At 39.0% G+C, this 16,520-nt stretch overlaps 1 protein-coding gene across 25 annotated transcripts in view; it reads right to left on the bottom strand.

The window, feature by feature from the left end:
- The window catches only part of DMD (dystrophin), a 984,302-nt gene that overhangs the window by 82,786 nt on the left and 884,996 nt on the right, over positions 1–16,520 (bottom strand). The gene's annotated exons all lie outside the window — the stretch shown is intronic.

Here is a 16,520-nt window from a genome sequence, read left to right as displayed (position 1 = left end):
CTGTAACACAACTTCAATAAGTCATACCGCGCTCCCCACCTACTCAAAGCCATTTCTCTTTCTATCCTTCCCCCACGCAATCTTTAAAATGCAAGAAAAGCAAAATGAGAGTGCATATGGTCCTCTTGAATCCTCCATGTTGTCATTAGGTTAATTTTTAGGAATGCAAATGGATTGCAGTCCATGAAAGCTTATGCCACAATTTCCCCCACCCCACGAAAAACACACATTTTTATTGCCATTTCAACATAAAGGTAAACTGTATAACGTATACATTAACTTTGTCGCATTACTTAGTTTAACCCTGTTAGTCTTTCAGATGCCACAAGATTTTGTGGCTTTAGTGTGCATGGTTTATAAGAATTTTAGCTTATATTGCTGCAAAGGTGATAAAGAGAAAAAGTACTTTCATGTAAAGTATGAATAACATGAATGCTTAAATTGGTCTGAATTGATAATCTTTGGAGGCCAGTTGAGCATGTAATGGGAATAGATTGGCGATATTTCCCAGGCATGACAGATAATGCATGCCTGGTATGGTCCAAGAGGATACCCACTGTGACCTCTAAGGGAAGGGTTTGTGTGCCTTTGAATTCTTCTGTGTTAATAAACCTTCTGGATGAGTATGGATCTACTGGGTACCAACTCCAACTCTCACTAAGAGAAAGCCAACATACAGTAGCATGCCACTCACTCTGTGCTGTTCACACAGACAGAACAAGGCCATTTCTATGGAAATGAGGGTATTGTACCCAAACTCTCTCCAACATTAGAGACAATTCTGGGACACATTCAGGGCAGTGAGTTGGCCAAGGTAGAAACCGTCCAAGAGCCTAGACTTGCATGCTGTTTTTTTCCTAGCAAATGTCCCTTGCCTCATTCCAGACAGCTGTCTACTCTATATAGTTGAGCTCAGCCTAATAGGAAAGGTGTGGGAAAGATGCAGTGCATGACAATACTGTATTCTGAGTGCTATCACCTGTGTTGAAATAATGATTTACACCCTGCATTCAGTGTAGGCGGAAGTAGGGTGGGTGTGCCACAGTGCAAACTGCATAAGTTTGATAAGAATTAGAGCAGTACAAACCTGCAGGTGCAGATATGAGCTTAGGTTAAAAAGTAACCTCACTGTGGCAGGGAAAGGTTGTATGGATCTATTCACAACTGTCTACTCCAGTGAATCACCAATCTGAAAGAGAGCTATGGCATTAGCTTAAGGTCAACATCTTGAGCAGTCTGAGTCTAAATGTGCATCAGTCTGAGTCTAAGTGTGGAGAATAGCTACATACTGTTCAGCTTTTATTTCCGAATTTGAAATTGGATTGCTCCAACATATATCTAGAATCCCAAATCAGTCATGATAAACTGTTATTTAGCGGTGTTTCCATTTAACCATATATGTTGCAAGGTCTTTTTTCGATTCATTAAAAAAAATCACCAAATTTGTCTTTATACTGTATTTTAGCTAGCACTAAAGAAAGACCGTACTGCTACAAATTGTTACAGGCCACCCCAATTCCTGCTGAGCCAGGCACAGGATTCCAGGGGTCTTGGCCCTCAACCAAAGTCTGTGCTACTTTGGAGAACTGAAGACATGGCGGAGCCTGTCGTAGCTTTAAGAAAAATGATTTATTCACATATTCACCACTTTAGTCTACATAGAGGGAATACAGATCTTACAGAATGGTCATCTCATGAGGAGCTTGTTCACCACAGTAGTGCAGCACTGGAATTCAAGGCAACTTTCCCAGCCTCCCTTCAGCCACCTTGCCAAAATGGTTCTTCCTTAGTTCTCCTCAGGACACCTTGCTAAAGACACACTTTTCTTGTCACTTCTCTCTCACACACATCCAACCACCTTAGCAACCACTGTGTGCCCAAGCCCAAGTATTCCTCTTAGATCAGGGGCCAGCAACCTTTTTCAGCCGTGGGCTGGTCCACTGTCCCTCAGACCACGTGCTGGGCTGTACTATATTTTGAAAAAAATTATGAACGAATTCCTATGCCCCACAAATAATCCAGAGATGCATTTTAAATAAAAGGACACATTCTACTCATGTAAAAACACGCTGATTCCTGGACCGTCTGCAGGCCGGATTGAGAAGGCTATTGGGGCGCATCTGGCCCCCCGGGCCTTAGGTTGCATACCCCTGTCTTAGATGGACTAGCAACACCTTTTGTTATGTTAACAACTTGGCTCATCCTAAACTAGTTATGTGAAGCTGCCTGAGCTTGTGATCCTAAACTGAATGCAACAAGGCTTGGCTTAGTTTTAATTAACCAACCTTTGCTTACTTAGGAATTTATGAATTTGCTCAAATTCTAGCTCTTTATTGAATCTAGAGATTATGGAGAGACTGCCCCTCTCCGAAACTCATAACATCATCGTAACAGGAGCAATGGTCTGGCACAGGGGTCAGCAAACTTTTTCAGCAAGGGGCTGGTCCACTGTCCCTCAGACCTTGTGGGGGGCGGACTATAAATTTTTTTTTGGGGGGGGGATGAATGAATTCCTATGCCCCACAAATAACCCAGAGATGCATTTTAAATTAAAGAGCACATTCGACTCATGTAAAAACATGCTGATTCCTAGACCATCCACAGCCGGATTGAGAAGGCAATTGGGCCAGATCCGGCCCCTGGGCCCTAGTTCGCCTACCCATGGTCTAGCAGCACAGATTCACATGCACACTATTCAATATCCTGATCTCTATTCTGCAGATGCTATCCTGATCTCTTCTATGACCAGGAGAACTCTTCACAAGTGGAAAGTTCCTATAAACAAAACATTTCAACACACTCAACACAAACAAAACAAAACACACTCTAGAAGAGAGTGTGAATCCTTGCAAATAAATACAATATATGTAGCAGAACCTCGGGGGGGGGGGGGAGGGAATCAGTTCAAAGACCACCATATTGAAACAGTAGACTTCATGCTTAGCAAACAACGTTGAGGGTATTTTTTAAATAACCAAACGGTGTATAAATTTTATGAAATAATAAATTAGTTTCCATAAAGGACTTAAAAATAGACACTTGTAATCAAGGAATCAAATCACTAGGAGCATAGGAAACTGCCTTATACCAAGTCTAGCTCAATATTTTCTACACTGAACAGCAGTATCAATGGCTTTACCTACCAAACTCCCCATCTAACATTACATATGATGCCATGCAAGATGGCACTGTTTCACAGTGGCTGAGGTTATGGGAACCTCTAGAGAGTTTAATCACTTTACAGCATAAGGCTATGATACTTTTCCTGAGGGACTATATAAACTGTAAAGTGTTGATGTTGTTAAACATGTTTATTTTTCCTGAATTATTTGCCAGCAATAGATTCTTTTTAAATTCTGTGTATTGGTGTTTTTTTTTATAAACTTTCATTATTTTCTATACTTTTAACATTTCTGTAAGTCATCCTGTAGATCAGTGGTGGGTAGAAGGGCAGAATGCAAATAGTTTAATTAATTAAATCTATAGAAATCTATTAAGACTTGATAATGCTGCCCCCTGGTCTCTCCATGGTCTCTATGGGCAACTAAAGTCAGCTTTGGGTGAAGGCACCTAGAAGACATTAATAATGGCTACTGCTAAGGAAAAACCTCCCCAACAGCTCCATCAAAGTCTAAGGCCATGTATCTTATGAAAGTAACACGATCAAGCTCAGATTTTCTGCATACCCTCCAACATTTATCCAATGAAAATAGGGATGTCCCATTCCATAATGATAATTTTACTAATTATACCCCACACATCTTTCTGGGTTGCCCCAGCCGCTCTAGGCAGCTTCCAACATATATAAAAACATAATAAAACATATTAATAAACTTCCATATACAGGATTGCCTTCAGACGGCTTGGGGGCCAGATAAATCCACACCCTCCAACATTTCTCCAATGAAAATAGGGATATCCTAGAGAAAAGTGGGACATTCCAGAATCAAATCAGAAACCAGGACAGTTTCTCTAAATCAGGGACGTCCCTGGAAAAGAGGGACACTTGGAGGGTCTGTTTCTGTTCAGGGACAAGTCAGTGCTTCATGCAATTAAATGTTTCTGTATATACATGTTTTATAGCAGGTTCATGGGAAACTTACAGTTTCTTGATATTTTTCAGTTATATTTACTGTAAACAATACAGTCCCACCAAAACATGTTATAATATTTCATGACTATTGTAGCCCATCCTAAGCCTAATGGGACAGAGCAAATTAATAGTCCAAATAATGAAATAAATGTTAAAAAGTAAATTGTTTATGGAATTTAAGATTTTTTTTTAATATACAAGATAAATATTCAACTCATGTTCAGAATTCACCACATACCATATGGCTATAATTGCCTAAAAACTCTGTATTTGTGGTCTTCCCATAAGGAAACAAAGAAATCAGAGTTCACCACAAATAAAGTAGGGTCTTTGGAAGCCATCACACCAGACATTTGTTATGTAAATGGCTCTGGCCCCAAATATCTGAAAGACCACCAACTTCCTTACAGACACTCTCAAGTGTTAAGATTGGCAGAGGGGACCCTCTTGCTAGTTCTGCTGCCCTCAGAAATCTGGGGGAGTAGTGGCCAGCATGTTTTCTATGCGAGTCCCTAAGTTGTGGAAGTCCCAACCTCATTGAGGTATATCTAGCAACTTTATTATACAGTTTTCACAAATGCTGAATTGCACCTCTTTACCATGGCTTTTAACACCTGAGAAGTATTATTCAGGACCTATCCTCCTTTTGTGATTGTATTGTTTTGTAATTTTAAGTTTTAATGTATTTTAAATCATTCTGGGAATTTAGGCTGGAGTGTGGGATCATAACATTATGCTAATTAGCATTCCCATAGTTTTACTTTCTTGTGTGAAAGTTGAAGGGAAAGGTGAAACTGGGTTACATGTTTTACTAGAATGTCTGCAATATTTTGCTTGAGCTCAGGGATGAATTTGAATGATGCCCTCTCCTCCTTTCAGTAATCTTTATAACACTATATTTGCTCATTCATTTCCATTTCTATTACTAGCTTATGGAGAGATATCGATTACTGCTCCACTTTACTATGTATTTACACACAAAATACTAAAATAACTAAAACATCTAGAAATCTATTTTTAATTATGTTTACATATTTCTTCCTAATCCCACAGAAATAAGGAGAATCAGATTGCCTCAGAAGTAATGAAACCTGAGACAGAGCATTCTGAAGTAACTGCTACTGAGAACGTGAGCAGCAGTCAGCTTCAATAAGAGCTTTCAATTCCCAGTCCACCTTAATAGTAAATTGAAGCTGTCCTTTGGCACATTCTGTCTTCTTTTCCCATGCATTGTTACCAAGTACTAGGAGTATAAAAACTAGTCTGAAATTCTGACACTTTGCATAATCTTCTTTCTCCTTCAGTAACAAATAAAGCATTGTATTCAATTAGACTCACAGCAGGTGAAAACCCCAATTAGTGTATCCATTCTCCTGGCGCTTTTTTCCTACCTTACACCCACACAGCACCCTTTAAAAAAAATCAAAAACACTGAAGGGGAAATCTGAGTCATTCCACAATTCAAAAGCATATTAACTCTTTGATCTCCACATCAAAATGTTATCAGCTGAATAACAAATGGGGGGAAAACACACATGAAAAGAAAAGAGAAAATGTGTGACTAGCTTTACAATTTCAGAACAGAAAAATATATATATTATAGGCTTTTGGCTGGTTGACACAAATCTGTAAAATCTCTTGGCTTGTCCTACCTACAAAAACATGAAATGAACAATGACAAAACTACCCTAAGATGACAAAATTGCTGCTCTGCTCCAGAGGAAATAGATTTGAGTGGGGATGACGAGTGGCAGTTAAGGGAAGCAATAAATAAAATACTGCAAAGTAAATCCATGTAAAATAATAGGCACAGCTCACTTGGGACCAATGGAAAAATTCCCTATTTATATAGTGTTTTCTAAAAGGGTTGAAATCATTTATTATGAGATGTCACAATACCCCAATAACTCATCTGCCTTGCTCTATTCCTTTGTCAAGTGTGAACCTGATATTTGTGTTGTATTTGGCTTCACCTCTAGCAGATAACAGAGTAGAGTTGCAGGACTTCATCTCTGTGTTGATGGAGTTTATGTATCCCTTGCCATATATACATCAGGATTCTGGAAAATCTTAAAACCCAATGGACTGTATAGGGCAATATGTCAAGGAGAAAGTATGTATATTTGTGTCATTCCACATTTTAAATGGCTAAAAATGACAACAGGATTTGTCATTTTTGATACCTCTGATGGTACATAGGAATTTTGACCTGTTTTGTTCTGTTGAAGTCTCTAGAGATGTAAGACTAAATGGTTTATTTAGTGAAGTGACATTATGAGCAACATCTACTAACAAAATAATTGTACCATTGTGATCACTGCTTCTTAGAGTATCCTTTGATCTACTGCACTCTCTCCATCTACCTAGGTGCACACTTTCCTAGAAAATACAACAGGATTTATAGCTCAAGCTTACTGTGAAAATCTGAAGGAAGTCCCATCGTGCCAAACAGGCTTTACCGCAAGGTAAATGGGTAAAGAATTGCAGCTTAATTAGTGATATTTTCTTTCTGGATATTTTGCAATTAGTGGAACAAGGATCTTACAGTACTTTCGTTTGCCATTTAATTAAACATTTTAATTATAAAACCAACTTGAGGACAAACTTTAAGAGCTATCTATGATTGGTCGGAGTCCAAATGTGCCTAAGGCTCCAATTCTATGTCTATTTACTTTGGACTAAATTCTATGGCAAGTTCTTAAAGAAATGGGAGTGCCTGATCACCTCATCTGTATCCTGAGAAATCTCTGTGTGGGACAAGAAGCTACAGTTAGAACTGGATGTGGAATAACTGATTGGCTCAAAACTGGGAAAGGAGTATGAAAAGTCTATATATTGTCTCTCTGTTTATTTAACTTATATGCAGAATTCATCATGCGAAAAGCTGGACTGGATTAATCCCAAACTGGAATTAAGATTGCCGGAATAAATATTAACAACCTCAGATATGCAGATGACACAACCTTGATGGCAGAAAGTGAGGAGGAATTAAAGAACCTTTTAATGAGGGTGAAAGAGGAGAGCGCAAAATATGGTCTGAAGCTCAACATCAAAAAAATGAAGATCATGGCCACTGGGCCCATCACCTCCTGGGAAATAGAAGGGGAAGAAATGGAGGCAGTGAGAGATTTTACTTTCTTGGGTTCCATGATCATTGCAGATGGTGACAGCAGTCACGAAATTAAAAGACGCCTGCTTCTTGGGAGAAAAGCAATGACAAACCTGGACAGCATCTTAAAAAGCAGATACATCACCTTGCCGACAAAGGTCCGTATAGTAAAAGCTATGGTTTTTCCAGTAGTGATGTATGGAAGTGAGAGCTGGACCATAAAGAAGGCTGATCGCTGAAGAATTGATGCTTTTGCATTATGGTGCTGGAGGAGACTCTTGAGAGTCCCATGGACTGCAAGAAGATCAAACCTATCCATTCTTAAGGAAATCAGCCCTGAAGCCAAGGAGCCTGCATTCGCTCCACAGGACGCACACACATTTCCCCTTCATTTTTGGAGGGAAAAAAGTGCGTCCTATAGAGCGAAAAATACGGTATATACTACCAGTCTTCAAATAAAGGTTTTTTGGGAGTAAAATTATGTCTTGGTAAGTATTGAGAACAGATGCATATTTTCCTGCAGAGTATTTCATTTGTACAGTGCCCTATTTTTACTTGTTACATTTCTATTCTACCTTTCCCCCAAGGAGTACAGAAAAAGTTTCCAGGTGTTCTCCCAACCAGTTGCTTTCCAGGCCCAACCCTGCTTAGCTTCACAGAGTTGCTTCTTTTAACTATATGTCAGAGACTGAATTGTCCAATTAAACTGCTCACATGAGTACGTTTTTGTCCAGCAGTACGTAATTTGTCTAGCAGAGTATGCTGGGACAGGAAGATCACCTGTTCCTTATCAGGTTGTTGTACTCATCATCAGAAGCCATTCTCCAAGTTTTCCCCTTTCTCTTAGCTGGGTGGAATGCCAAATTTGATGCCCTCCAAGCATTAGGAGAAGATTGTCTAGGCATACAAACATGTTACTTTGGCTTGTTTTAATTAATTAGGTTTTATTGATTCTGCTATTTTTTATTCACTTTGCTGTGCTCTGCTGGTTCCTGAAGTGTTGGGTTTTTTTTAAATAACAAGTTTCACTGTATTTATTGCTGTTTTATCAGTTTATATGAGCCACCCTGGGATTATTATTTTTTTAAAAGAAGATTGACGTGCCAGTGTTTCAGATAAATGGAAAGATACGGACTCTTGTGTGAGTTCACTGCTCACATGAGTAGACCACCATGAAATCTGAGAGAATCCATAATTAGTCCCAAAAAGTCACAGAAGCCTAGAATTAGAATCACAAATTAGATGATTTATAGTTGAACCTGTGCCTTTAGAGAAGTAAGCAGCATTGAGTTCAGTGGAGCTTATTTCCAGCAAAGGGGATATAGGATTACAGCCTTACTGATCCAGATTTTTAACTGGTGACCCAGATAGTCTCTTCACTTACTTTCACTAGCTAGATTTTCTCACCCATTGCTAATAGTTCAGGGCTGGCTAACCTGGGGCCCTCCAGAGGTTTTTGGACCACAACTCCCCAGTCCTGTTTGACACTCCAGAGATGACTAGCATAGGATATTTCCCTCATTCTCTAACAGAAATAAATGTAGTTTCGCTTCCTCTATTAGAATAGGAGAGAACCATTACATCTCCCTCTAGATTGGCTCCTCCTCCTGACATGTGCTTTCCTTTAGATCATGGTCCCTGGAACTCTGCCTGCTCTGCCCACTCTGTGACAGGGGCCATCAGCCTCTTCCTCAGTTCCTTGGATTTACCCACAATGCAATGTTATTCCTACTTGATGTAATTTGTGGGTATCATCACAGCAATCAGAGATTCTTGGTGGGCCAGGTAGCTACTTTTCAGCCACAATCACTAACACAATTAGAGGTTTTTACAAGATAAGATGTTTAAAGCTGCTCTCAGCATCTGCCTTTTTAAAAAGGGCAAGTACATTCACAGCATTTCATAAACCAAAACTGCAGTTTTGCTGTAATTCTGAGAAACAGCAAGAATTTTCTGTTGCAAACTTGTGGACTCTTCAAGCTGTCTCTCTTTTTAGCTTCCAATTCAGGTTTGAAGTACATTCATTATTTTTGTTCAGACCACTTCCTTCAACTGATGCCAAGAACGTACTTAAATGTCTTGCTGATTTCGGGAGTTTATTGAAATCTGTTTGTGAGGCGCTATAAGAATGATAACTGCCATTTTGGTGGTGAAGAAAGAGTACTGCGGCCTTAAATGAAGGAAAAGCTACAAATTGATCCATGCTGGGAGGAAGGTTTTACTCAAGTTGACAATTTTACTTTGCAAGATAAAGCTGAATTTCAGTTTCAGTCACATCACGCTGCAGTAACTTCTTAATCTGTACCAAACAGTAGGTGTGAATTGTCATTGTGTCCATGAGCTGGGCTGTGAAAGTTAATTTTCTATGCATCAGCCTTTTTAAAAAACAAAAACAAACAAAAGAAATCTAAATAACCTCATCCACTTGAGTAGCAAAGAGTCAAATTACCTTTGGACAGCCACATTTTTGTTAAAATACTTTTGCCTGCTTTGCAGATACATGTTTGTAACTACTTCAAATGGAAATTCAATCAAAACATGAAAATTTCATTAAGACAGAAATTATATTTAGTATTAGCCATGAGCCAAAGGTTTTATTTAATACCATCCAATTCACTTTTACAGAGCTGGAGGGGCAGATATCTGTGTCTGCTTTCACTCCTTCTATTTCCATATACGTACATAATATCACATTCTGTTGTATCATTCAATGTATCCACTAATACATTAATTGAGTAAGTGGGGGGGGGGGAGGGGGAGAGACAAATTAAAGATTCTGTGACCTTCAGAAACCACCCAATTTTTTCCCTTCTCCAGCATTTGTTATCTATCTTCTGCACGTATGTGTGTGCAAACACACACCATCACAAGATTAGGCTTGCAGGTTGCATAATAAGCCCAAGGCTGCACAGAATTTTAATATGTTGGCTTAGATTATGCTGACAGCTCCACAGCTTTTATTTACACCCAGGAAAGTCTGGAGGCAAACTGTATGTACAGTGGCTGAGATGGTTCTTGAGCCTATGGATAGCAGAACCACAAAGATAATACTGTATTTCACTTGTATTTGTTCAGTGATATCAGGGCACAAGCCCTATCCTATTAGAGTCTCAGATGCAAAAATCAGGTTTCCACCTAGAAACAATGTACAGTGTCTCTTCTCCAAGAAATAATTATTGGAGTCTTGTTTTGTTAGATGGCCTCCACCCGGTGCATTCTTAGTAAAGCAAAACTCTTGGTTCTCCCTGCTCTGTTACTATCCCAGTTATAGTATTACAGAAAATGCAATGCTGCTGACTAAAATAATCACAGTAGGTAACTTTCATTTTGTAAAGTGCAGATCTCAAATCTGTTGGAGTAGGAAAACTAGTGGAAAATAGGAGCGCCTTGCGTGAAGATAAGCAGTTTTGACTCATGGAAAAGACTGTCTGGGTTATGCAGAACGCTTTGTCTTAAAACATATGCAAGTACAGAGGTACCTCGGGTTACATACGCTTCAGGTTACAGACTCCACTAATCCAGAAATAATACCTTGGGTTAAGAACTTTGCTTCAGGATGAGAACAGAAATCATGCCGCCGCGGCTCGGCAGCAGCGGGAGGCCCCATTAGCTAAAGTGGTGCTTCAGGTTAAGAACGGTTTCAGGTTAAGAACGGACCTCCGGAACGAATTAAGTATGTAACCAGAGGTACCACTGTAATCTCAAGCTGGTGGAACTGAATGCCTCTAGAATGCCCTCAGGGCTCTCTCCATGTCACACTTCCTTCTTAGCTACACGCCTCTCCACCCTTGGCCACATCCCACACCAGCCCCGTTTCTCACCATCCATGAATGTGGAGTGTGCCCTTGAATTCTGATAGAGAAGGATGTGGGAGTATATCTAGAAAGCAGTCTGATGTATGAAGGTAAAATGCAACATTCATTCCTCCACTCATGTTTGTTTCTGTTCCCACCCACTGGTAGCATGTGGTCCCAGGAAAGTTGCCCAAAAGAGAAAGCAGCCCTGGGCCAAAAATTGTTCTCTTAAAATATCACATCCACTAGTTTTCAGTCTTAGGCTAATAGGATAAGAGCCCAAAAGCTGTTTACCCTTGACAAAAAAAGTGATAATTTAATGATTGATAAGATACATTTTTACAGCTATCTATTTTCTGTATCATAAAATTGTGAATACCAAAACATTCAACTTAAATAGACCTATTTCTACCATTTGAATTCTTCAAAATCTATTTGTATGGCATACTACACATCTGGAGGTAAAATCTACCTTAGAGACCAAAATTCTTTGTTGTTGGGGAAAATTGTAGTTAGCCATCAATTATAGTCCTTTACTAATAAATGGTAGTAAAGAAATGTTAATTGCCTTCCAGACTTCAACACACACAAATTGATACACAGGCAGTGCTTATTAAGATTAATTGCTATTTGTACTGGGGGGGGCACAAGGCCTTAGACTGCAGTCCTAACCCTACTTTTCTTGGGTGTAAGCCCCAGTGAATTCAGCAGGACTTAATTCTGAGTAGACATGGTTAGGTTTGCACTGTAAAGTATGTACTTCAAATGAGCATTAACTGACACAAATCTTACACATTCTTAACTATGCCCATCATTCTCCAATGTTAAATATATTTAAAGCTGCAAATTCCTCTACAGGTTTTTTGTGGAAAAGTATTCCGCGACTGGACCTAACGGTCAGGGGTACCTTTACCTTTCTTCATGCCATTAGAATGTAACGGTAACAACAGAAGCATCAGAGGATTTGAAATATATACTTCTTGTTTACATATGTTATTGCCTTGATATTTATCTTCCACCAACCAGGACCACAGAAGATAATGTTTTCCGCCCCCCACATTCTGTAATATTGTACTTAGTTTTGTCAATTCATTTAGTGATCAAAATTTTTCTAAACAATATAAAGGGAACATACTGCAATAAATGTGATGGCTTGTTCATAGAATCGTAATGTTGGAAGGCACCCCAAGGGTCATCTAGTCCAATCCCCTACACTACAGTAATCTCAACTAAAGCATCCGCGGCAGATGGCCATTCAACCTCTGCTTAGAAGGGGAAGATAGCCATTCCCACTTGAATGTGGTATACTAAAAATATGTCAGTGATTTGGATATAGCAAGCAAGGCCAGTTGAAACAAAGTTTTTCCTGCTTAATGCAATGAGTCACGGAACAGCCAAGAAAAGAATTTGTGCTACAAAAATAAAACATTTTAGTGATGACATCTCTACCTTTACTTTGCTGACCTGGCAACATTTCTCCTTTCCCTTTTCAATCTGCACTTGCAGAGCTGCAGCAAAGTGCAGCAGCTCTGGAATGAAAGTTGAGGAGTTTAAATCTGAAAGCCATTAAAAGTATCAGCCCATGTCCGAGTCATAGGCTAATAAAATATGTAGTCCACAAAAAAATCAGATCATTTATCAGTTCATCTTAACTGAACTGTTCCAGATTAATATGGTTGATTTTTATACTGTGGTCAAATTGGGTATCAGCAGAATGAAAAATGTCTAAATATGTGGTTAAGCACAGTGTAACTTGTCACTTGTCAGTTTTTTTAATCAATTACAATGGGCTTCCTTCATCCACCCTTCAAGAAAAGAAATTAAATTTATCTATTTATTTCATCAATGAAACCTCCTGAAGCAATCTAACAATAAAAATATATATAGAATAAATTTCTAGGCCAATACAGATAATTTCTATTATCCCTTTCTTTTCATAGACCTTATCTGCAAGTACTGGAGGAAATATCAATAATAATAATAATAACAATAATAATAATACTGCACACAAGAAAGGGAGTGTTAAGGGGTACCTACTAGTTTTAAAAACAAAACAAAACTGAGTTGCAATCCTGCCCCTGTTTGTGCGCCCTAATAATATTAGCGTAACTCTAACCTGCCAAAGTGCCTCCACATTTGGTATTGTTCTGTTTCTCTCTTTAACATACTATGGCAGTCACATCAATCCTCCATTAGTCAGCAGTCTGCACCTATCCAGTATGTCGTATGCACACACATCGCTTGCAAAGGCCTGGGTTGTTACAGCCTGCAAGGAGGGATGTGTAAGGTTGATTGGTCTGGCATTTTAGTCTGTATCTAGCACAACAATATGTGAAAAGGTGATGATGGCATAGGAGGTTGTGGTGACTGCTCTCTATTTGCAAACGAAGCAAAGTTCTAGCCTTCAGTTTATACAAATGGAAGCCCTATGTCTGGCTTACATTTAAAAATCAAGTAACTCATCCCAAAGTAAAGTCAAATAGAAAGTTGAAACACGTGTTTAACAATAGCACTGTGAACAGCATTTTTTCAAAAGGCACAATAAACTCCAGCTGGTATGTCGTCTGTCTAGGTGTGTTAAAATAAATTAGTGATCAAAGCAATCACATTTTTAGGAACAGCAAGAAAAAAAAAACCAGGACAACAATTTGAAAAAAAAAAAACCTCAGTAAAAGAAGTGAAAGGAAAAACATCAAGATGCTTATTATGCTGGAAGTTATATATTATACATTAGGTAGTTCAAAGCTTTCCAGGGATAACGAGAAACTGAACTGAGCTTGATACCGATATGTTCCCCCAGTTGCCAATGGAATGTGCAGGCCTGTCAGTGCAAATGCTCCTTTGGAGTTTTTAGAACTCCACCATTTAAGGGGAATATTTTCAAATGTGATAGTTAGTAAGTGTCTCCAACTTATTTGTATGGACTGTAGAATAAGAGGTTCAGCACAAGCTTTAATGGGGTGATGGTGAGGCCATTTTTATAGGATGCTTAGCAGAAAACCATGCCATTTTCATGATGGATTCAATGAATATAATTATAAGATGTAATCAGTGGTGATATCCAGTGCCTGAGAAGCTCAAATGAGAGGACAGCTGTGTAATATCTCAGCAAGCACTTCCCTCACTTTAGTGAAATATGAGACAAAAAAAGGAATAAAATAAAATAAAAGAATCCTAACAAGATTTAAAAAGAAAAAGTGGTAAATCAAGTTTGCAAATATGAGAACTACAAGCTGCTTTTGTGGAAGAACAATGAGTGATTGTTCACATGTAGGTGTATAAACGAGGTTAGTAGTTATTCTATTTCTCCTCTACAGTCATTCAGGAAGCTTATTCTAAATATGCATCATACAACCCAACTGAATGCACACTTATTCAAAAGAACTGTGATTTCAGTGATTATTCTCATGCAACTATGCAGTCCAATCTTTTGGGCGTTTACACAGAATGAGTTCATTCAACGGGGCTTCTTCTTGGGGAAGCATGCATAGGATTACAGCCTTAGGTGAACATATTAGAGGACATTAAAGTAGATGATTACATGTTTAGAAATCTAGCACTTTTATGCTCTTAATGACATGTGAATTTTAATTAAATGAAGGAAAAAAAAACAAACCCTGGAACTGCCATATCTCATGAAATGTATTCTAGTCTATGAGTGCATTTAGTCCATAATAAATTTGTTAGGCTTTAAGGTGCCATAGGAATTTTTACTGCTTTTGATTAAACATACTAAACTAGCTAGTTGGTTAACCCTCTGGAAACTACAAGGCTGGTTTTGTAAAGGGTATGTATAAAATGCATGGGCTATATGTTAAACTTGTTTGAAAACCACTGTGGTACTGGATTTAGCCTCAAATGCCAAAATTCCAAAGAAGCATTATTATGTATTTCATTTTTTGAATTTTACCCTTCAAGAAAAGTTTTGCTAAAAATAATAACCTGCTTTTCTATGCAGAATAGTATTCTGCTTGCACAGTGTCACAGAGAAGCCATTGGAAAGGTGGAATGCATAAAATAAACTGGAACCACGTTGTTTTCCCCACCCAGATACTGGTCAGGTTTACGGTACACATCACATTTAAGGTAAAGGGACCCCTGACCATTAGGTCCAGTTGTGACCGACTCTGGGGTTGCGGCGCTCATCTCACTTTATTGGCCGAGGGAGCCGGCATACAGCTTTCGGGTCATGTGGCCAGCATGACTAAGCCGCTTCTGGCGAACCAGAGCAGCACACAGAAACGCCGTTTACCTTCCCGCCAGAGCGGTACCTATTTATCTATTTACACTTCGACGTGCTTTTGAACTGCTAGGTTGGCAGGAGCAGGGACCAAGCAACAGGAGCTCACCCTGTCGCGGGGATTCGAACCACCGACCTTCTGATTGGCAAGTCCTAGGCTCTGTGGTTTAACTCACAGCGCCACCCGCATCCCTACACATCACATTTAAACCACAGTTAAATGTAAGCTGTAGTTTAAAGTGAAGAAGCTTCAATTTTGTTCCCATTCCAGCAAGGAAACAAACCAGAGGCTAGCTTCATGTCATCTGTGAACCAGCACACATAGTTTGTCTTCTCTAAACAAACCATGAGTGGTTAAGTCAAGAACAAATCTTGGCTTCTGTTCATAGGAGAAACAAACCACACATGCTGGTTTGCATGTAACACAAAGCCATCCTCTGAATTGCTTCCTGCCTGGCATGGCAACAAAAGCAGAAAAGGAACAAAGAGGTGGCTTGCACACTGCTAATCCACTTTAAACCCTAGCTTATTTTTAACTAAGGTTTGATGTGACATATGAACCAGGCCACTAGCAAATACAGATAAGTATGAATTAACATGCCTAGCCAAGAATCACTGTTTTTTCTTTCCTACAGATAAAGGACCATAGCACAAAGAGGGTGCTTAGGCCAGTGCAGGAGAGAATATAAACAACAGAAGCATTTCTCTTAATTAAGTGGTATTATTTAGAAAAAGGAAGTTTGCATATTTCTTAAACTTATCTCCATTGGCCTGTGTGCTCTGAATAATTAGCTGCATGCGCAACACAACATGTTTCCAGCGTAAGGCTAAAACATTTAGTCAATTAATTAGCTAGATCTTAAAAAAAATATTTCACATACTTCAAGGCTGCCTTTTAGGCATATACAGCATATACAGCAAGCCACATAAATATACATCAGATATCTTAAATTGTAACATGTTAGGAATTTAGAAACTACTAACCCCAAAACAGTGTTATGGAAAGGCAGCCTAGAATAGATAATAATTTAAGGCCTCCATGAAGTCCTGCATTGTAGGGGTATGCATACTTCAGTTGGAAGGGGCTTCCACAACCCAGGGCCACCACCAAGGGGGCCATGCCACCTTGTGTGCCTATCATCATATGTGTAGAACAAAAACATTGTCTGAAAATATTCCTATGAGTAATCTGTCACCAGAAATATCTATCTATCTGAAAACACCCACCAAACACCATTGTAAGAATAGTATTGCCTTCTGTATGACAGAGAGTGGGAAATTTCT

This window comes from Podarcis tiliguerta (assembly GCF_965153285.1).
Source record: "Podarcis tiliguerta genome assembly, chromosome: 4".
Taxonomy (NCBI): domain Eukaryota; kingdom Metazoa; phylum Chordata; class Lepidosauria; order Squamata; family Lacertidae; genus Podarcis; species Podarcis tiliguerta.
Note: the sequence above shows the minus strand (reverse complement) of the source record. Positions and strands in the feature narration are given on the sequence as shown.